This window comes from Pinus tabuliformis, chromosome 4_2 (assembly GCF_031772625.1).
Source record: "Pinus tabuliformis cultivar Carrire ecotype Pingquan chromosome 4_2, CPIR1, whole genome shotgun sequence".
In the NCBI taxonomy this organism is placed as follows: domain Eukaryota; kingdom Viridiplantae; phylum Streptophyta; class Pinopsida; order Pinales; family Pinaceae; genus Pinus; species Pinus tabuliformis.
The window spans coordinates 434424076-434448528 of NC_142304.1; the positions used below are offsets into that span (position 1 = coordinate 434424076).

Below are 24453 nucleotides of genomic sequence, written 5' to 3' on the forward strand. Positions count from 1 at the left end.
AAAATTTGACAATTATTTTTTAAATCCTAAATACAGCTGTCAAGCTTCAAGATTTTAGGTGCCCTTGAAATTTTTAGTGGTGTTGAATCCATTTCCACCATCAAAAACAAAATTCAAGCACTCCTACCATTAGATTTTTAAGAAAAAAATACCAATTGTTATTTGCCATCTAATTCACTCCATTATTAAACAACTTCAAATTTACAAATTAATGTAGCAAAATTTAAATTAAAAATTAAGTATTAACAAATTTATAGGGTATAAATTCAATATTAAATCTAATAAATTAATAATATATTTTATACTTCATCAATTTTAGAGTGCTAGTGCCCAAATGTTTGAATAGTTGGAAAACTCAACTACATATGCCTACTTTCATGCAGGATAACAGTATATAAATCCTCTGTTTCTATTTAGAAGTGCGACTTCTTTCTTTATAACAGGTCATGAAAGTGAGCAAACTTAGTCAATTTTCATATTATATTTTCAAGAATAAAAAGATTTTTCTCATGTTTAGTAAATTTATTGATATTCTATATTCCCATTGTTTTTGTGTGGTTCTACTTATTCTAAACCTGAAACAAGTTGTCTACACCTTCTATCTCTGTGATTGTTTGATAATATCACTTTTCTCCCTTCCCATGTACCCTCGATGTTTAACCTATATGGAACTTGGCGGATGGACTAGGGATGTTTTTGGATGGTTGTTGTTGCTACTTCATAGAAAATTATTTACAAATTAGGTGCGAAGATATTTTATTTATAGTGTAAGAGAGTTTATTTGGTATTGTCTTTCTCCTTTGTGGTCATTTCAAGCAGCAAAATATGTAGAGGAAATTAAAAGTATTCCGAAGGTCTAGTATTGAAATCATTTTTCTACTTTTTATCATTGTAAGCAGCAAAATATATATATACCAAAATCTAGAAAACTAGAAATATTTGAAAATTAATTATCTTTGGTTTATTCTTATATTTTCATTAAAAGATGAAGAATCAAATATAATCATGTTTTATTCTTTCTTGTTTGAATAGGTTGAATAACTAGAAATAATTTCTCAATGGTAGTGGGGTACATGGGTTGTAGCTTATTGTCATTTAACACCTAAGTAAAAAATAGTATGGTAGCAATATCTAGCAGATTATGATTAGATGATTTTGCACACATTGATTTTGTTTTTCTATGTAGCAAAGCCCTCCTTCTTCCGCCTTACCCTCGATTTCATCGATGAATCTAATATATTCTTCAGGCTCATGGCATACTATAACAAAGTTTGAAGCCATTACAACAATATAATCTATATAAGCTCAACATGTCATTTGCCAAATTAAATAGAAGAGGATAACGATCATTCCTCTCAATCACTAGTAATAACATTAGTTGACAAGATTTTACACTTATTAATTATTCACATAATCTATTAATCAATTTAATTTATAAATATAAGAAACATAATTAACTTCTTATAAAGCTAACAATATTAAAACCAATTTCACAGTTTATTTAGTAATAAAAAATTATCAAAAAATAAAGTGTAGTGAAATGAATTTTTTCCTTAACTATACTTTTTTTTCTTCCTTAAACATCCAAACTAAAAATATTGTTTATTTATGATCATTTCATACTTACTTCATACTTACTACTTCCTCCTATTAATTATTAGTACTTCCTCCTGCTAATAATAATATTAAGTACATGCTAAAAAGTAATCCAAATTAACAATCTTCCGTAACCTTACTATTTATCTATATTATGTCATCGTTATTACTTATTAGTACATCCTCGTGCTAATAATAATATTAAGTATATGTTAAAAAGTAATCCAAGCTAACAATCTTCTGTAGCCTTACTATTTATCTAGATCATCTCATCCTTATAACTTTGTAATACTAGCAACTGTCCCAAAAGGTACAAAGAGAGGTCGATAGGATTATTAAATTGGAATTGTTGATTTTTTCTAGAAGAGTTAATTGGTTTGTGGAAAACCTTGTTCTCTTGGACTGGATCATTGTGCAATTACTTTTCTTTAGATGTTTTGTTTATATCTATGTTACAAGGAACACATTCAATGTCTTATTTCATTTTAGAGTAAGTTAATTACCCAAAATCAAGAAGTTAAGTTAATTACCAAAAATGAAGAAACCTCTATAGATGGCCAAGCATAGACAAAGAATATATCTCATTCATATTCAATACCAAATCCATCTTTTCTTTTCTCTGAGTAAAATTTCAAAAGCATGAACACATGCCATTTCATATGCACAATAAACCCAACTTCTAAAATTTCAATGCTTGGATGCATCCCATTCATATGCTACAGTGAACCCATATTTTTTTAAAATTTCAATCCATAAACACATCCATTCATGAGCCATAACAGAACCTCAAAAAACAAAACCCAACCCTGCAATGCTAGAGCATTATCCCCATTCAAAAGCAAAGAAGTAGCAAATATAAACGCCAGTGTTCCACCGTGTTGACTGCACAAACCAATCATTGCCATCTGAAAAATCAAGAAAATAAAGACGATGACCAGTTAAGGAGATGATAGTGACCCTTTTTCTGGCCTTCTTTGGCCACCTTTCTCCTGGAAGGCTTCATGCCCACACACATAAAGAAAAATGTCGACTTCAAAAGCTGCAACATTGTCCTGCGGCAGAACAAAATTGGACAACCCAGTTCCGGAAATAGGATCTGCCTAAGATTTCCCCAATGGAAATCTGATCAGAGTTTTTGCATAACAGGGCCAGGTACTTTATGCGTCATGGCATTTCTCCGGAATTTCCCATACACTGCTCCTCCATTTCACAGGACACACCAGCTTGCATTGTTGTCCATTCAGGCTGGTGAAATTGTGGATATACCACAGCAGTATCAGAAGTAAATGCCATATCTGATGGTTGAAGCATCTAGGAAAACAACCAACAAAAGCTCACAGATCAAGCTCTATCCCAGTTATTCTCTTAATGAAAAATATAGAGATCCAAATTGTACAACAGGTTTATAACAACATGTTAATTGAACTTACATCTTTGGTGAGAAATCCTTCCATGTTAAAGTCCAATCTGGAATTAACAGCTTCAAGCTTCATAGATAGAAACTGTGGGAAATGATTGCAACTGAGTTATGATCGTAATACAGCAAATAATCTATAAGATTAATCTTTTGTGGAACGTTTAAAGATCTTACCTCGACTTGGCGCTGAAGTGATTGTACATTTTTAATTATCTTAAAAGCATCATTACTTTACCAGTTACCTACATACAAAATATCTCGTTCTTTAGTTCAACATGTCAAACACAAAACTAGTGGAATTCTGCCAAGCAGAAGACATGACCTGAAAGATAAAAAAAGCTCCGGCTTAGAGTCTACACTACCTTATTACATCCAGGAACAAGATCTTGCAAAAGCTTCATACGTTCGCTGATCTTTTCTCTTCGCACCTGTCATTCAGAGGACAAACTTATAGCCCCTCTAATTTTCAGGCTTTCATCAACATATTGTGTGACTCTGACAAAGTTTACAGAGGCATACTCATCCCCCAAAAACTGACATGCTTTATCTTTTTTGCATCAGCCAATAACTAATGATCTTTTCCCTTTCTCTGTAAGAACATGACTCTTAAGCAGTAAACTTAGAACAATGTTGTTTTACCATTTTGTAATCATCTATCCTTGTTTGATATTTGAAAGGATTTCGATCCCCTTAACTATAGTTAGGAGCTGAGTTTTGAAATAGCTATTCAACCGTGGACTCAGCTAATTCTATGCTCAAGGACTTGAATTGTATCTATGTTTTGAAAAAATATAAATACAATTCTTCCTCATGATGAAATATGAAGGGAATTTACCCTCTCTGCAAGACTATGGCTATCAGTAGCTTGGCCTCTCCTTGCTCTCACATGGATGTAGTCTTTAGGTGGCTCTGAGGCTTGGCACTTTGTGCAGATTGTTTTGAATTCACTTCAGGCTTCCCACTGTGGATTCCTTGTTCTGCATCAGACTTTGAATCATCCTTTTCCTTTTTAGCATCTGCACTTTTGGGACGCTTTCTTTTGGATACATTCTGTAGGAGGAAAACAACAGATCTGATAAGAGTGTTCTGCCATGAAAGCAGGCTAATATACCTACAAAACTGCATGTCATACAAACCCATTTCACTTAATTTGACTCGAAAAAAATGAGTTAATAAGGAAGTTGGGTTAATTTGACAGAAATTATCACCTTTGCTGTTATGTTATTTACGAATGTACTTATGCGCGCAGGTGAAAAAACAGAGTAATTAGTCCCACTTTTATATAATATTTAGGGTTACAGATATAGAATTAGAAAGCTAAATGAAATTGGGCTCAAGATAAATAAAATGTCATCAAATACTAGGATTCGCAGGGAAAGGCTAATTGGCTTTAGCATTCAGCGAATTCTCTGTATTTCATCTTGTAAACAAAAGGTCTTGTAAACCAATTTGGTATGTGGTTTAGCAATTTGGTATGTGGTTTAGCCGTGATTTTAGAAACAGATTATTATTATTAATTATTACAAACTTCTAACTAAAAAGCCAAAAAAAATTGGGTTCAAGATGAGAACATGACATCAGATACCAGTGCATGCAGAGGCATTCTAATTAGATTTAATCTCCACCTCGCGCCCTCCTCCTGTCAGCAGAAGCTATCTAATTGGCTTTACCATGCGACCAAAACCAACACTCCCCTGCTCTCTACTTTCTTGGATCCTTTTCAGGAACTTGGTTCAGAGAGTGCCAGAGTCATTGGAACTACTTTGAGCAGAACAATAAATTGACAGACAGTGATAATTGAAAATTTCATAAGCAGCTCGGAAGGACCTCCCAAGCCATGGTAGGCAATCTCAAAATCAAAATCAAAAGTTATATTCTACAACAGAGGCAGGTCAAACGAGACAATTCAAAAGATGAATTTCTTGGGTCTTCTCGGAGGGGAAACAACATATAAAGAAGCTGATAAATTCCAAGTCCTAGACATGAGCCTTAAAGGAAAAATAGAACACACCTCAGTTTTCTTTTCACCAGGAGAAGCAATTATCAATGCTTCAGATCTTGCTTTATCAGTTGGTTGGATTCTCCTCTTCCTTCCGCATGTACTCTGGTCAGAACTCGAGGACTCTTTCACTGGAGGCATTGCAATTTTTTTTCAATTTGATGGTGTTGCGCCCTGGCTGAAATGAAGAAGTTACGCTGAGAATGCTCAGATACCAACTTTACATCTTGCAGATGGATTCCTCTGCTGACACCGTATAGTCCATGGACTGAAAATGGCAAGAGATTATCAAAGCTGTAAGAGGAGTTTGGTGACCTTAATGAGCCCTCTGCTGCTGGTGGCAGAGATGGATGGCGGTTCATGTCCAGAGCACAGCTTGCAATGCCAAAATGCCAACTAGCGGACAATGTTTGGTAATTCTGGTAATTCAGAGAAGCCAAGGAAGAAGAATAGCAACAACAACTGGCAAACCAAAGAAATTATTAACTCGGAGGCCAAGAGTGACATAAAAGAAAGTGGAAAAGTAGTAAAAATATTCAAGAGTGACATAAAAAATCGGAAAAAGCAGTAAAAATATCTTGCCATGCCACGGAAGTGAAAAGAAGGCAACTCAACTAATATTTGGAAAAAGCAGTCACACTTCAAATCAACAGTTGAAAGTGTCTCACCTGATCTAACGGAGCAAGGTAGAAGTGTTGAAGTGTTGACGATTATTGATGCATAAGAAGGCCTATCGGCCTAAATATTACTACCAAAGAAAATAGAAAATGAATTACCTATTTCATTAAAATCTTTCTTGATCATGGGATTCATATTTAGTTCATTTCCTTGTGCAGCATTCTCTATGTCTTGAAGCTCCTTCCTCCTTACTAGTGTGAAAGGAATTAGCATCGGCTTCACACCGCAATAAGAACACCACAGACGAAGCCACCATTAGCTACGATTGTTCCGTGGCATAGATATAATCAATCCATGTCCATCGCCGGAGTAAGTTTAATATCCATGGGCATACCATGATCGTGTGAACACATTCATTCATAGATAAGACTATACAGGAACATAACAAATGTTAAGAAACAAAGAAGGAGTTCAAAATTCGAATAGATTAGAACCATGAACGCGTTGCTCACTAAGTGGACAAATGGTTTATAAAATTAAATTACTAATGCTTTTGTCAAATTCTTCAAACAAGCAATTGAAAATTCTAGTAGTTTGCAACTATGAACTTGTGGCTCAAGAAATGGACATGTGGTTTCTAACTTTAAATGAACAATGCTTTTGTTGAAATATAGTAATCATTGTTCAACATTGTACAATAGATGAAAGGAATGTGAACCGGTGGATTTGTTCATTCCTCTTGTGAGATACCGTGTTGCAAGGGATTCGTTTACAAAAATGTCACTACTACGAAATGGAATAAATGATCTATATGTTAAGCTTCCAAAAATGATTCTATATAGCCTTCGATTCATCTTAGGTTAAGATAATAAAAATGCCTTAAATTAAGATAATAAAGTATTATTTTGGTGAAAACAAGTATGTAAATTCTATTATATTTATTTATGATTGGAGTTTGGATAATCAGATTAATGAAGAAACCAAATGAGGTCTTTTTTTCACTGGTTAATGGTGTCAACTAATGTATGAAGGGTGAAAAATGATGTCGATAGATATATGTGAATTACTTTATTAATGTGGTTGTATTAGTTGGTGATTAATAAACATAGGGAGGATTAGTACATCATGGTCAGCCATTGTTAAATATGGTAGACTTTTGGTTGACAAGTGTACATTATGGTTGTCTATCTATAAATTAAGGTTGACTATTTTTTACCATGTTACAATGGTTGACCGCAATTAGCCATAGATAATTATGTTTACCATGTAGACCATTACTATATAAATTTTTGACAATGATAGACCTTAGTTGACCATGGTAACCATGATGTTTATGGTTGATTATGCTTGAGCATAGAGAACCATTGTTGATTGTGTTTGATCAATCATGGTCATGGCTATGCTTCACTATGTTTTACCAATCATGTTCATGTCTATTCTTGACCTTAGTTTAGTATGGCTAAATATGGCAAACATATGGTTGAGATGGGTGGATTATGATCAAAAAATGGTTGACTACAGTTGACCATGGTTGTCCATTTTACAGTAAACTTTTTATGATAGATTATAATTGACTATGGTTAATTGTGGCTTACGAAAGTTCAACATAGGTCAAAATGGTTTACCATGGTTAACTATATATGGCCATGTTAATGATGGCTAAACCTGTTGAAAATGGTTGACCATTATTTGACCATATACCCCATTGCTCACCTTAGTTGACTATGGTTAAATATGGGCAAGTTATCGTTTAGCATGGTTCTAATTGTTTAACTATAGTTGATTATGATTGATTATGGTTAACTATGTTTAACCATGGTTGACCATGTTGACCATGTTTGATGATGTTTGACCATACAAACCATGGTTGACCTTGCTTTGAAAATGTTTCCCCATCGTTAACCGCAGGTCACCATGTTAGTCTATGTTGAACATAGTTGTCAATATTTTTATCATGTTTGGTCGTGTTCAATAGTGGTGTTCCCTATTGTCCATGGTTGAATATGGTTGACTATGGTTAACCATGGTAGAACAAGGTTGATAATGATTGGAATTGTTAACATATTTGACAATGTTTGACCATGATTGATCTTGTTTAACCATTTTTGAGCTTGTTTGAGCATGGTTGACTATGTCTATACATGGTTGACCAAGGTTGTCACTATTTACACATAAATTACTATGGATGACCATGCCTAACCTTGACTTCCATGTTGAGTACGGTTTCCCGTGTTTAACCATACTAACTATGGTTGACCATAATTAATCATAACTAGGAATTTTCGCCATAAATACCATTATTGAACATGGTTTGACCATGTTTGACCTTGGTTGATAGTGGTTGGCCATGTTGCCCATGGTTGGCCATGTTGGCTATAATTGACTAAGGTTGGGCATGGATGAACATGATTGACTACGGACGAACTTGTTTGATCATAGTTGGACATGTTGATATTGTTAGACTGTGTTTGACCATGACTAAACAAGGTTAACCGTGATTAGACTTGCTGATATTTTTAGACCATGGTTGAGCTTATCCAACCATGGTTGCCTATGGCTAACATGTGGTTGACTAAGGGTGTACATGGATGACTAGGGTTATTATCGATTACCTATAGATGATTATGGAGGACTATGGCTAACCATGATGCCTATGTTGAGTATGGATTGACCATCATTTGACCTTGTTGACCATGGTTAACAATAGTTAAGTATGTTGTCCATGTATACCATTCTTGAACATGATTTGATCATGTTTGACCTTAGTTGACCATGGTTGGATATCTTTCTCATGCATGGCCATCTTGCTCATGTTCTTTAGAATTAACTAGATGCTTAAGAATGGATGACCATGTTTAACCATTATTGACCATGTCTGATAATGGTTGATACTTCATTTCCACTCATGGTATGAGGGTGATTAATATCAAACACGTTATTAATGTGTTTCATCACATTGTGATGTCATTTATTATATTGTTACACTATTATTATTCGACATATCATGGCAATGTTTATTGTTTATCATATTGCAACATTATTTCTGGTTCATCACATTACGACATCATTTATTCTTTGTCACTTTTAAAAATCATTTATTGTTCTTCACATTTACATGTGATAACATTGTGATAACATTGTAATGTTATTTGCCTTTTGTGATATTAAAATGTTGCTTTTTGTTTGATACATTGCAATATTATTTGTTATTTCTTCACATTGTGATATAATTTCCTTTTATTGCATTATAACATTATTTGTTTGTCTAATTATGATATCATTGGTTGTTCATTGCATTATTAGAACATTTTTTTTTCCCATTGTGACATTGCAGTGTGATGCCCTGTAATATTATTCGTTGGGAATCACATTGATGTTTATTTTTTTTGGTCACATGGCAGCAGAAACAACTAGTTATTTGCAATTTAATACTTAGCTCCAACAAAAATATAAACAAAATCTGGACGCCATAGCGGGAGACACTTTGGGAATTTTATACTCACTGAAATAAATTTGATCCAGCAATGATCAAATGCCCACAAGTAGTTTCTATTTTCTTTGGCCCGATGAGCAATTAGTTGGGGTTGGAGGTAAATCCCTAGTTGGAGGTTAGGATCGAAGTTTTTTTTCACACTCGCCAAAAATATGCCAAGTCAAACCCTACTGGACAACTACAAATTTGTTTTTTGGTCCCACAATTCATCGGGTAGGGGCATTAGACGAGGTTGGGGGTCAGACCTTCATCCCTTTAGTTCGGGTCCCAACTTCACCATAGACTTAGGTTACAAATTGATGTAGGTTCTCTAGCATACTACCAGACTGAGAAGCTTTATTATTCACCTAGAATAAATCCCACGAGGCATCAAACTTTCCCTACGTTTCTTTGGGACACTTTTGTTTAGTGCTCATGAATTCTCAAACATCGGATTTTCTCTAGTGCTCCTCTGGTTTTGACTTAATCCACAAAGTTCAAGTGAGATGTTGACCTACAATCCCACACCTTCAATCATGTTCTCATCCTTGCTTTTTGAATCAAGACCGAGGTTCACCTTAATATCGCAGGGTTCACTAGAAACCATAAGTTGAATGAAAATACGTACCTAAATCAGCGACACTTAGTGCAAGGACACTTGCCCACTTTCACCAACATCAATCCATATTGTTAAAGAAGGGCATTAAAAACAGAGAGAATGAATTTGAAAACACTTTACTTCAGAGTTCTTGTGCCCCTCACAAATGGGTATTTCCCTTGAGACCTCTCTCACTCTCTTCATGGCTAATAGAGGGAACAATATCTCATCTTACATAAGCATTCACACATTTAGACATAGATAAATAATTTGCAAAGATTTGAAATATGGATTCATGAACTTAGAGAAATATATCTATGAGAAATATTAACAAATGACTTACTTCCCAACCTTCTCACTAGCTCTTCCTTCTAACTTGTTTCCACACATGACTTTACCTATCTTCTCTCAACTAACAACAACCTCTTTACTTTATAGAACACACATATACATCTACATTTACATGAGATATTTTGAAACAACCTAAGAGAGATTGTATGCCAACAGGTCTTCTTGAATGCCATGCTTAGCCTATTCTAGAATCTACCATAATAGTCAAAATTACAATTCTCTCATAAGGACACATAAGTTGGTCTAAGCTGCTTACAGGTGTCCCTATTCTAACTCCCTAATAACTCGATTATCACTGATTACAATTGGGAATGGCCAATTGTCCCAACTCATCAAGCAAACCAACCACCTGTAACCCTGTAATTAGGACACTTTTCCCTACACTAAGATTTTACAAATATGATGGAAATAGGCTATCCCCATAAACTTATTTACATGGCCATCTCTTGAATCTAAAGAATATGTATATGTATATATCTTCAACTGTTGAGGCCTCCTCGATCCCTAATGAAATGTTGTTGTTGTCCATATGCCTAGCTATATCATTGCTTCAGTCTTCAAGGATCGTATGCTCATTTATGCATGTGTGTAGTCCTCTTGCTCCAATGTTATTTGTTAACCATCTACCTTTGATTGTGGTTGAGCCATATTCACTTGGGAATATTGGCCTTTAACTTTTCCCTTCTCACTTTTTCTAGCTGCGAATTGTTGTTTCTTTGAATTTGAAAGTTTTCCTCCTCACAAGACAAATTACAATTATACCAAGGTTCCCCTAAGGTTTCAAGGCATTTGAAATATTCCTCCATACATTCTCTACTTACTATGTCATGTGCCTTTATCATTCTTATCATTTTCTACTTCCATCTCTGATGACGTTGTGCATTAACCTCTAGTTCCTTGACTTGTTGATTTGAAAAAGTTATAATACATAAATTCTCAGCTACTTCCATTGCCCATATGTCCAGTGACATAACTGGTGATCTAGGCAGATGTTGGTGGCCACCCACCTATCCCACTTGGACCCCTGCAATTGTCTCTTTGAGTTTTTCAATTTCTGTAATTGTAGCACAATTTACTATTTTTAGGAGTTTTTTGGGTCCTCAACTTCTGGAGCAGTTTTGAGGCCCTAAAAGACATTTTCTGGTAAAATAAAGAGCATCTTGAGCTGTGGATTGATGTATCTCTTCTTAAAGTTATAGTTTTCAGATATATCTTTCTAACGAGCTATTGTGCACGTCAAACGGAGATCGTATGCCAAAGTTACAACCCTAGGAAGTTGATGTAGCAATTTACCCAAACAGGGCCCACAGTTTGGCACTTCATCTCCTAGGGTTAGGTTTTTGGATATTTAGGGTTTTCCATTGTTTCTCAACAATAAATAGGCCTTCCAGCCTCATTGTAACACAGTTTAGAGGCATGTAGCCACCACATCTCTTCTCAGAGATACGCTACCATCGCCCTAGCTGGTTTATTTCCATTTCTGTTTGTAAGCATATTTCAATATTTTACGTTAATGAAATGAAGTAGTATTTCCATTACATATCTGTATTTATGGTTATCTCTGTAATTTGTTGCGTTCCTGTTTAAATCTGGATCAGTGGTATCAGAGCGATCTTCTTTCTTTCTTTGTTTTTCTTTACATGTCCCCAATGAGGTCGGGATATAAGGAGTTAGGGCTTGAGCTAGTCGAACCTTTGCAAGACCAGCCTCACAAATCCTGATGGCATCCCATTTTGGATGAAAATAAATATGAGGGGACAGGAGATCCTATCCAAATCTTGCTCGAATAAGCCCTCGAGTGAAAAAGTAACGCGATGATGGACATCTTTGCCCAGATCCTTCAACGGTTACCCATTGGTGACACATCATCTTCCAACAGCTACTCTGGAAATGCCACACCCTTTAAGGTACAAGTTAATTTTGAAATCCCCATCTTCGAGGGTCAAATAGATGTAGATGTCGTAGATAAATGGTTAAATCTACTAGAAGGTTATTTTTCTGTTCATGAGTTTTCCAGTCGGGAAAATTTTATTTTCACTCTTCTCAAAGCAGCTCCCAACATCAAGGACTGGTAGGAAACCTACTGCGAGCAGAAGGATGAAAGTACAGGCTCACTATTTTGAGCTGCACCCACCTGGAATGTATTCTGAGATGCCATCAAGGAGAAGTACTACCTTTTCAAAAGCTATGAGGACAAATACATAAAGTGGACCACGCTGCGGTAGGGAAGGGACCAATATGTGTCGGAGTTCGCAAACATTTTTCATACCCTTCGCACATAGTTGGGTATGAAGGATTCTCAGCTGCATTTGGTACTCAAATATCATGGCTGCCTACATAGGTACATCCAGGAAGAGATGGAGTTCTTGAACATCTCATCGCTCAGCACGGCATATCGATACGCTGTCAAAATCAAGCAAAAGTTTTAACAGAAGAAGTGAGACTTCGGATCTGTGAATCCGAATACCAAAGGACAAAGCCAAGGCGGGGTGACCCAAGACAACCCGTCGAAGCTGAAAGAAAAGAACAACACCACGAAGCCAAAGAAGGACACAAGAAAGTAGTGTGAGTTCCAAAAGAGCCCCACTCACAACACAAGTGAGTATCGGACCAAGCAGTCATTGGTGGCTAAGTTGAAGGCTTCAGAATCTGATGCATGTTCTGACCCTGAGTCAGAAACCTACAAGGGGAATGGCAAAAGGACGCAGATCATTGACACGAAGCCCAGTTCCACTATTTCCACCGCCAAGATCAAGAAGAATGAGCATCAAGATCCAGAGGGGGCGGGAGGATATTTTCCACTCACAAATGTGGGTGAAGGGTTCGCTGCTACAATTCATTGTTGACAGCGGCAGCCAAAAGATCCTTATTTTAGTAGAGGTCGTGAAGCGGTTGGGCCTACTGACTACTCCACACTTGCAACTGTATAGTATTGGGTGGCTTCACCAAGGATGAGATCTCCGAGTTCGACAGTAGTGATGCCTTCCCTACAACATCAAACCCTTCACAGATGAGGTATTGTGTGATATTGCACCTCTGGATGTTTGTGATGTATTATTAGGCCAACCATACTTATGGAGGTGACATGCTATGTATGAGTCAAGGCCCCGTGCTGTTATTATTTCTTTGGGTAATTCATTATATAGAATATCGGAGGTAGCCCCACCTACCGCCACCTCTTTGATCACTACCAAGAAAGGCAACAAGCTCATCTCCCAGACTAGGAAATTCATTTTTTTTCTAGTTCACTCCCAAAGCAAGGGGAAGATTGTCACCACATCCATTACCCTTGCGAAGTGATCCTCCATGCAGCAGTAGTAGCAACAGAGGGATATGGTCATGAAAGAACATAGGAACAACTTCTCCTCACCCACAGGGGTACCACACAAGTTTCAAATGGGTGACAAAGTTTGGTTACATCTACAGAAAGAATGCCTTACAAGTGCCCATTAGAAGCTTAGACCACTCTGACATGATCTTTATAGCATTACCAAGGCTGTGGGAAACAATGCTTTGGAGCACATCCTTCCTCCATTCCTTCGCTCGCACCGATTTTTCAATGTGGAATGCCCTCGACCATGCTTCCCACCATTATTGGACACATCAGAGATTGCAGAACAACTCACTAGGGACCAAGTTAAGAGATGGAGGAACTCAATGCAATGGGGAGAATTGCTTCCTAAGGGAGGAGAAATGATCCAGGTGGATGTTGGTGGCCACCCACCTATCCCACTTGGACCCCTGCAATTTTCTATTTTAGTTTTTTAGTTTCCGTAATTGTAGCACAATTTACTATTTTTACCAGTTTTTCAGGTCCTGAACTTCCGGAGCCATTCTGAGGCCCTTAACAATGTTTGTTGGGAAAATCGAGAGCAACGTGGGTCATTGAACAATGTTTCTCTTCCCAAAGTTATATTCCTCAGATAGATATTTCTAACGAGCTATTGTGCGCATCAAACAAAGATCTTATGCCAAAGTTACAACCCCAGGAAGTTGATGTACCAATTTACCCAAATGGGGCCCATAGTTTGGCACTTCATCTCTTAGGGTTAGGTTTTTGGATGCTTAGGGTTTTCCATTGTTTCTCAATAATAAATAGGCCTTCAGACTCATTGTAACACAGTTCAAATGCATGTATTCGGCAGATCTCTTCTCAAAGATAAGCTACTATCACCCTAGCTGGTTTATTTCCATTTCTGTTCGTAAGCATATTTCAGTATTTTACATTAATGAAACGATGTAGTATTTCTGATGCATATCTATATTTATGGTTATCTCTGTAATTTTTTGCGTTCCTGTTTAAATCTGGATAAAGTGGAATTCTTCCATCTTCAAAGATAGTCACCTCCTTTCTTGATGTACAATTATGAATCTAGACCCTTATATGATGTCTTCTCACTGTAAGAATTTTCCCTTGAACCTTTGAATCATTCAAATTTCTTACGGAACTTAAGCAATCTTTGATTGCATTTTCAATTTTCCTAATTTCCCAAGAAATCCTTTAGTATTCACTTCTTCTCAAATTGAATTAAAAAAATTTCTTTCATGCAATAACCTTGCATTCTTTGTAGACCTTCTTAATCGTAAGAGATTTTTATGTAAGAGTTGTAAAAACTCTCGCTCTTTCACCCCAAGTTTCTTCCTCCTAAACATAGTGTTTTTTGGTCACATTCAACCTGTGCAGTACATAGAACTTGCCAATAAAAATCTCTTCTTTGTCTTCATAAAAATGATAAAATAATAGATAAACCACATTCCTGGTGATTAGACACCAACAATCATTTTCATCAATCCTCCCATGGTTCTCAATTATCTTCTCCTCTTCACCAGGCTCCATAACTACATCGATGTAGCTCTACATTAGAAATTTAATAATTCTAGAATTTGAATCACCTTCAAGCTAGATAGCTTCCTTATGTCTTCACTAGTTTTGGGTTTCTTCTAGTTGACTTAGACCTTTTCTTCTTCTTGTGTCTCTATTGTCTTTAGTCTATTAACTTGATGCATGAAAACTTGTAGGGCATCCTTCGTTTCATCAAACCAGAAGCTATATTGGTCACCCCACACATTTCTCTCATCACATTTTTTGTCCCCTTGAAGCACTTTCTTCCACCAAGCTATCAACCCCTCAGTAATAAACTACATGAGAGTTATAAGATCTCTCTCCCACTCTCTCTCCAGGGTATATGGTTTCCATGTCCAATCTTTTGTTGGCTTTCAACCCCTTGGTAATGAACTACATAAGAGTTATAAGAGCTCTATCCCACTTTCTCTCTAGGGTATATGGTTTCCATGTCCACTCGTTTAGCGGATTTATAGAGTGTTTTTTGTAGTTTTTTCCATAATTCTCAGTTTTGGTTACACCTGCACATATCAAAAACATATAATAGAAAACAATCTCTTCCAAACATCCTGTGGGTTCATTCTTAATTACCAACATACTTTGTACTTCTTTTAGGCTACCCTTAGTAAATATATATTTTTTAGTTCCATCATGCATATGGGCTCCTCCTTGAGATATTTGCTCATCCCCTATTAATCCTTGAATGACATTATTTTCATTGTTCCTCAAAACAACTGATTCATCCATTTAAACCTTCTCATTGTTGCTCCAAACTATGCTTCCTATGTACCCTACTTCATAACTATCTTCATAATTCAATCTTCTTATTTTCCTATTTTCATGAGACAGTGTGGTCTCTCCCTCCTTTATGATAGGTTCTTGATTATCTTCTCGTCCTTCATTCCTTTTGGCCTTCCTTGAATTAGCCAAATTGCACTGAGCTAAGTTATGCTTACCATTTCTTCTTCCACCATTTGTACACTAATGCACTCCATGAATCTGCAAAACATGTTGGTTTCTCTTTTTTCCCAACTTCCATAGGTCTTCAATCCATGATAAAATATTTTCAAAAACAACCCAATAAAAAATAAGTGAGAGAAGATACAACTGATCAACCATACCTTCAAATTTATTTTTCCTCTCCCCAACCTAGAGTGTTTGAACCTAAACTTCCTCGTGGTCTTCTTCCTCACTGCCTCCCTAATACATTTCTGGATCTTTTTCTTCTATTGCAGTTCCTTGAGACTATCCATCTTCCAAATATGTTATCTTATACTAGCTTTCATCATTAAAACTCAACTGCCTTTGAGTTTATGCTTCCTCCATAATCTCTAGAAATTGCTCAACTTCATTATATTCGATACCTACAAATACAAACACACACAAAAAATCAGCTAGAAATATATTAATTTCTTCTTCCTCATGTAATCTTATTGGCATCCTTTCCTTGTGCTAAGTTAAGCACATCATCATTTCATTACCAATATCATCCTCTCCTAAGATTGATCCTTCTTGGGTTCACAAAAGTGAACAAATTCTCCTTCACGCATAGTCCTCTTGAGCTCATTCTCCTTTGATGAAGCATTTAAGATATGATTCAACCTATTTTGCAGTAGAGGGCATTTCACCTTCTTCTTCCTTAGCACCAAACATTCCTTATAAGCTTCTTCCCTCTTTTCTAGCAGTTGTAGTGTTATGTTGAGTCTCTCCTTTAAATTATTTGTTTCATGGTTAAATTCCTCCTGACTATTTCTTCTCGTCGTGCCACTTTCCTTGGCATCGTTCTTTCTCTTTCTATGGCTTGCACTTGGACGTTCCTCCTTACCAGTAATGGCCATTTTCTCCACCCTCTATATGAGCTTCTCCTTGCTCATTTAAGCTACGAAACCAACCTCCACAAGGCACCTCACCATGAATTATCCTCTAGGAATTGGTCCTTTGGTATCACAATCCTCCTCTTATGGGACTATTTGAGCCTCCCCTCTCTCTTGACTATTTCTCATTTTCTCACCTATCTTAGTTATTTCTCCTTTTCTCACCTCTCTTGGAAATTATACCCACAATCATAGTTGTGTAACTCTCTCAGACAGCTTCTACCCAACTGTAGATTGTATTCATCCTCCTCTCTGTTCCAATCGTAGCTGGAATACCGCTCTCTTTAAGCAACATCTTTGCTAGAAGTCCTTTTCCATAGTCCTCTTTTCATACTATGTACTACAACTCCTTATGACCAACAATTTTTTAAGGTCCTTAACCCTCTAAGATAAGTGTATCTCATATTTTGTCACTTGCTATAACTGGTTGTGATTTCTTCCTTATTTCCTTCAAACTATCTTCCTTGCTAGAACCTTCTATGCTTTGTTCTAAGCCTTAAGCTTGACCACTTTCCTTTGTCATGTTTGTCATCATTTGTCCTATTTACAAAAAACATCCTCAATCTCTTTCACAAACAACTTGATTTTCTCTTTATCCAACTTTCATCTATTTCTACCTTTGAGGTCCAGACACTTCCTTTCTCTTTCCTTCCACCAACTCCTATGTTTTCATTACCTTGCATGCCACTCCACCTTTTCCAATGAGCTCTGGTCTTCAATGGATTTTGTTCAAATGCGTGTTAATATTTGAGTTATGATACCAATGAACATGGAGGAAGTGGATGGTTGTTTGCATTTCAATACTTAGCTCCAAGAAAAATTTAAACGACCCCCATAAAACACAAAATTTAAAGATGGCAGTTGGATACCCTTTGGGATTTTTATATCCAATTAAATAAATTTGATCCAACTATGATCAAATTCCTGTGCAAGAAATTTTTTTCTTTGGCTTGATGAATAGTCAATCAGGGGTTGGAGTTTTTTTTTCACACTCGTCGCAAGTATGAGAACTCTCAGTTGTGCTCATCGAGGTCAGACTTGACTAGCTGGCTTCAAATTTGTTGGCTAATCCCACACTTGGTCGGGCCAAGGCTTTAGAAGAGATCAGGGGCTAGAAAATAAAATCAGTAAGTGGGAAGAAGAAAGAGATAAGAGTGTTAAAGGGAAAGTAGGTTTTAGACCTAAACATTCCACAGTTGATCATTGTATAACTTTAAGGCACATCATTGATCAAAGTTTGGGAGAAAAAGGAGGAAGCCTTTTGTTGCTTTGCTGATTTCAGAAAAGCGTTTGACACGGTTCTTAGGGATAATTTGTGGCACAAAGTGGAGGAACTTGGGGTTCCCAAACATTTCAGAGAAGTTGTGCATACACTGTATGAAGATGTGAAAGCCTAAATTAGAACTTCAGCAAGCATTTCTAAAATTTTTAGAAGTGATATTTGGGTCAAGCAAGGTTTCCCATTGTCTCCTATGATTTTCTTCTTATATATCAAGGGACTTGAGGAGTGGTTATATTTGAAAGGGGGTGATCATATCCATTTGGGAAATTTTGTTATAAGGCTTTTTAAATATGCAGATGACCTTATTCTAATTGCTAAATCTGCTCTTCGTCTGTAAGAGCCCTTACTATCCCTTGAGCATTTTTGTAGAAGGGTGGGAATACAAGTTAGTATTAGAAAAACGGAACTAGTGGTTTTCTGTAAATAACGTAACCCATATAAGTTCTACTTTGAAGGAAACATTCTGGAAGAATTTGTGGATTGCAATGCGTGGGAATTGACTTCAACAAAAATCTAAGCTAGGATGGTTGTAGAAAGAAAATTTTTTTTGTGGGGTTAGAAAGAATTTGGGATAAGTAGGTACGGAGAAAGAAAAAGTACTATATCGAAGTGTTTAATCTCAACCATTATCATCAAAAAAAAGTGTCCATAGTGTCCAATATTTCTTGGAGAGCCAAAATTCTTATTTCTCAGTTAAGGACTAATTCTCATAAACTTCGTTGTGAAACAAGGCATTGGAAAAGGCCAAAAGAAGTGTGGGAGAAAGAGTATGTATTTTTTGTTCTTTTTGAAAAGTGGAAATTGAAAATCATTTCATTTTAGATTGCGAGGCCTTTAAAGACAAGAAAGAAAGTTATGGAGATACTCTGGTAGCTAGCTCTTGGGATAATCCATTTAGTGAGGGGTTTGTCAAGAAGCTGGGAGTCTATTGTGGGGTTTCAGAAGAAAAGGGTCTAATATATCAACTATATGAAGAACAAACCTGTCCCATAGGTTATCTTTAGCTTCAAGCATGTTAAAATAATTTTCTTTCTTTGTTTCTTTTCCTAACTAAATCCCATGAGGCATCAAACTTCACTTGCATTTCTTTGGGACACTTGCGTTTCATGAATTTAGAGAAATATATTTATTGGGCACATTTACAAACAACTTACTACCCATTCTTCTCACGAACCCTTCCTCCTAACTCATTTCCACACATGATTCTACCTTTCTACTCTCGACTAACAACAACATATCTACTTCTAGATAACACACCTATATACATATACATATACATCTACATGAGATATTTTGTAACAACCTCAGAGATATTTTTTCCAGCAGGGCCTCCCGAATGTCATGCTTATCTTGTTCTAGAATCTACCATAACAAACAAAATTGTAGTTGTCACATAAGGACACATATGCTGGACTAAACTATTTACGCATGTCTCTACTATAACTCCCTAGCAACTTGACTACAACTAATTGCAATTAGAAAGGACTATTTGGCTTAACTCTTCAACCAAACCAACCACCCATACCGTGGAATCGAGGCACTTGTCTCTACTCTAAGATTTTACAAATATGATGGAAATAGGCTATCCCTCAGAAATTTACATGGTCATTTCTTCAATCTAAGGAAAACGAATTTCTATAGGATGATGATCGTGCATCATCACATTATAATTTCTATTTTGTTTGTCAACATCTATTTATGGATGATTGTGGTCGACCATGATGCCCATGGTGCCTATGGTTCATTATGACACCCATTTTAACTATGATGTTCCCATCAAATATGCTTGAACATGATCCTCATGTTGAATATTGTTGACCATATTCACTATGAAACATCATTTTCTTGTCTAATTGAGATGTTGTTTGTTGTTTGTCACATTGGATCATCATTTGTTTTCTATCACGTTGCAATGTCATTTGTTGTCTATCACATTGCGATGTTGTTTTTCGTTCATGACATTGTGCTATCATTTGTTGTTTCTAAGATTGTGAGGTCATTTTTCATCAATGTGACATTTTTTCTTGTTAATTACACTACTACAATGATTTTGGACATCACATTACAAATTTAGGTAATATTTATCATGTTGCAAAATTCATATATGTTTTGCACATTGCAAAAATAATGTTTTGGTCAAATTTTTTAAAACATTTCTACTAATATCTCCGTTTGGGTAAGAAAATAATATCATTTAGATTAAAACTTTATATTATATTCATCACATACCTATATAAAATCACAATATAATCTATAGATTTAAAAGATATAAAATTGAAATATATTTCTCATTATACACTTTATTATAAAGTGATATATAATCTAATATAAATTAAAGATAAATATATATAATTATGTAAATATATATGTTTGTGAGTGATAATTGGTGGGCTCCAGTATTGTAGCAATAATGCTACAACTCCTGGAGCTTCCTTCTCTAATTTTATCAACCCGGTAGTTCGTAACAAACTTGGAAGCGACGGTGCTGTATGGACAAGTACTAGCTCTTATCGCAGTTGTCACTTGGTCAGCTGGCACAAGTCTGCTAGGGCTCAAGCCAACTTCTATATGATCTCAGAAGAAGCTTTCTAAATGATGCACGAAGACTATCTCAAAGGAAATTAACCTACTTTGCAAGAATGAATTGAAAGCCAACCAAACATGGAAACCCTAGAAACCCTAATCTGACTAGCTTAATCTCTATGATGCAATGGTGGGAATGAAACTTCTAGAAATGATGCCATTACTTCTAGTGAGATGAGATGCATGAATTTAAACTACTTCCATTGAAGAGAACACGTTTTTGTATTTTTTCTCAAGTGGGTGGAGTTATTGTGATTGTGCTTCTTACTGGGTCTTGACTGTGCAGGGGTAGTTCAAAGGGGAGGAAGGCTTGGGAAAGGTTAGGAGGAATCTGAGAGGTTCCAGGGGATCCCTCACATCATTCCACAGAAGTCCACAACGTTTAGGTGCTTGGCAACCGTGTTTGCAGGCTTCTACAGGATGTCTGCAGGGGATCCTACAGGAAACTCGGGATTTCTACAGGAAGTCTGCTAACTTCTACAGGTTGCTCTGCAGTCGGAGTTTTGGGTGATGGAGGAGTGAAGGAGTTGTGTGGGTGGATAGGTAAGATGAAAGAGGAGCTTGAGATGGCCTATGGACAGAGAGATGAGGTGGGGAAGGTGTGTGTAAAGCTGGCTGGTCTAGAGGAGGGTAGTAGTAGTGGAAGGTCAAAAAGATTGAGCAACGTGGACAGTAGAAGGGTTGGAAGGCAAATGAGCTTAACAGAGGATGCGTAGGTGGCTTAGGCACGGTTTAGAAGAATAATAACACGATGAAGAGGTGTTGCGCATTGTAAATGAAACAAATCACCCTTATCTTGCATGTAAACGAAAGTTCACCAACCTATTCTAACTGTTTTATTAGGAATCAAAGAACAACAATGTAAGTTGAAGGGAAACCGTGCATGATGCTGAACCAAAGAGTCATTACTCAAGATATAATCGCATGGACAGTTCTTCAATCGAAAACATTACATCAATACTTGCATGCATATGTTAAAACAATGTTTTTGGCAGTTGGCACGGTCTACACTTCCGGTCCCCAAACAGAGGTGAAAGTGAGCATGCAGTCAACATTTTTTTAACTCAACGTAACTTCAATCTCCCTACACTAATGCTGAACTACTGAAACAACTACATTCATGAAACTAACCTACATAACCAAACCGAAACAGTCAACTCAGCAAACTGTGTTTTCCAAGTGCATGTAAATGAAAGAAATGCAATGATAAAAGGAAGACAAGTAACAATACAAGGAAAAGGAGGTATATTGCTATCAGGTTGGGCCCTAACCTGAGAGCTATAGCTCCTCTAAGAACTCAGAATTAAATCCAAATCTGCCTGCCTTTTATTAAAAGATCATAATCATGAGTCTAACAACATGCCAAAATTGGCTTACAAAGAGCAAAAACAGAGCTACAACTCGTGGTTCAAAATTTACAACAAAAGTTCAAGAGTCTCATCGAAGGCTACAGCCTTAATATTTATACATGATGAGGGCCAAGCTGGCCTCCTCAATTAGTGGAGCTTGGCTGTCCAACTAAGAGTAAACTGTTGTTCCTGCAGAATCCGTTGGCTGTCTTCTAGCTCGGTGGTGATAGCTGTTGGAGCTCGGAGTTGGGGTGGAGATCACGAGGAAGGTCATTCAAGGCTGTGGACAACCTCCCTATAAACCTGCAATGCCACCTTGGCTATCTCCTTGTCTTCATTTGCGTGGTCTTTACTCCATTTAATGTCGAAAAACCTGAAATCATCATGTATTAGCCACATAGGCATAATGACTGCCCTTCTTCCTACAAATAACACGAATATACTAAGAAATGATGCATAAGTGATAAAAAATGAAGGGTTGAGCAAGGTAAGTAGGCCAAATGAGCCCAAATTGTTACCAAAAATTGGGGCTCATCATCACCCCCCAGCTAAAATATTTGCTCATCCTTGAGCAACTAGTCCAACTCTTCATCATTCATTGCCTTTACTGCTACCCTTACATCCCAAGCCTCTGTAGTAGTGTCCTCCTTGCTGATATGAAACCCAGCCCTTCTGTCTACCTCTTCCCACTGTTCATTATCATCTGTCTCTGTGCTGCCTTCCATCAATCCTAGCAGCAGTGGTGGGCTGAGTTTAAGGCCAATCCAGCTGGCCTGGAGGTTTTGCATGGATTTCTTATAGAGGGCTACCCTTACCAGAGCTTCCCTCATCCGAGTTGGGGTATGGTACTCTCGGATTTTCAGACTGTGTGCCAATGTATTCCATCTGCGTGTGCATGCTTGGACGGCGTTGTCTCCTAACATTCTCTCCATGTCCTCAAAATGAGCTATGGCTTGGGCGTGTTTATCCATATAACTTAATGAAGCTTGAGGTTCAGTGGACAAATGTTGGTGTGCCGAGATTAGTGCAACTGGATCCCCTGGTTCCGGTCTGATGAGCAATGGCTCGTTCAGCTCTCGGTTCATGATTGCTTTGGCTTCTGCTGCTCTTTTGTCCTCATGGTTCAGCCATGAGGCAAATGCCCTTAATTGCATATCTCCCAAGGCCGTATTGGGATCCCATGAAACTTCATTAGGCAGGGCCAGATTATGGAGGTAGAACTCCGCTGATGAGCTAGTACTGCAAACTTCAGTGAATTGCTGCGGGTCTTGGAGCTGAGAGATACCTCTTTGCGCCAAGGTATTGATCTGGAATTGCAGCCATTGGTCTTTCAAGTACAAGCCATAGGATTTAGCTGGCTATCTGCATTGGATAGCATCCATGGCCCAGCTGGCCATGCAGGCCAATTGTGCATCTTTCTGCTGCAGCTGTTCTCTGAGAGCTTGCACCTCAATTTGTGCTTGCTGTTCTACTTCCTGTAGAAGTGTGGTTGGCTCCCCAAGACCGGTGTTCAGTTCCTTTTTGCCTTGCTATTCCTCTGTGGTGTCCTTGGAGGATGTACATGTCCCTGCCCTCAGCTCCTGTAGCTGCAATCTTAGCTTCTGGTTCTCTTCCTGTAGAAACACGCGTTGGCAATTTGCCACGTGTTTGGCCATGGACAATTCACTTCTGGCCTCCTTGAGCTGCTCTTGTAAGGGACCTATGTCCGCCACACCCTTTGACTTGGCTATTTTCATCCACGTGTGTGTACGGACTCTTTCTTCCTCTAATGCAAAAAAACAGTGGCACAGTAAATTTCTGAGGTATGATTTTGCCAGCCTCTAAAAAGTTGTAATAAGAACTCAGACTTGGCTGAGGGCTGGGCTCTGGTATATGCTCTTTCTCCATTTCCTTTGGTGGTTCTACTTCACCCTCCCTTGGTGGTGATAAGGGTACTTCTCCTTCCATTTCCTCAGTTTCTTTAAGCCTGGCTAAGGTTTCCTGTAGAGCATTTTCAGCATCCTGTAGCCGAGCTTTTTCAGTCAATTGATCTAACCTTTCTTGCCACGTAGTTTTCTTCGGGCTCCCCCTCTCATAGGTGACTGATATCCTCGAGGGGGACCTTTCCTTGGGCGAAGTAGGGGCATCTTCAATGATGATCGGGCTGCTGGATGGAGGCTGTGGCTTGCCCGTCTTTATTCTCACACTTCTTCGAGCTTTAAAGTATAGAGGGGTCTCCCTCTTTCTCTTCTCCTTTGGCTTAGGAGGTGTGCTGAGGGCGGCCAGCACAGCTGCTACCTCCCTTTCACGAATGTCAGCTTTCTTCTCCTTGCGTTTCACTTTTTTGGGGCTTCCTGTAGAAGACCCTGTTTTAGTCAATTTCGGGCTTCCTGTAGAAGACCCTTTTTCAGTAATTTTCGGGCTTCCTGTAGAAGCCGGTTTCGGCTTTCCTGTAGAAACAGGTGTCCGCCTTGGTTTTCTTGGCTGCATGA

General features: G+C 37.5%; 1 pseudogene; it reads right to left on the reverse strand.

Annotated features, from left to right (window-relative positions):
• Positions 1-2760: 2760 nt before the first annotated feature.
• The window catches only part of LOC149169825 (uncharacterized), a 24863-nt pseudogene continuing 3170 nt past the window's right edge, over positions 2761-24453 (reverse strand).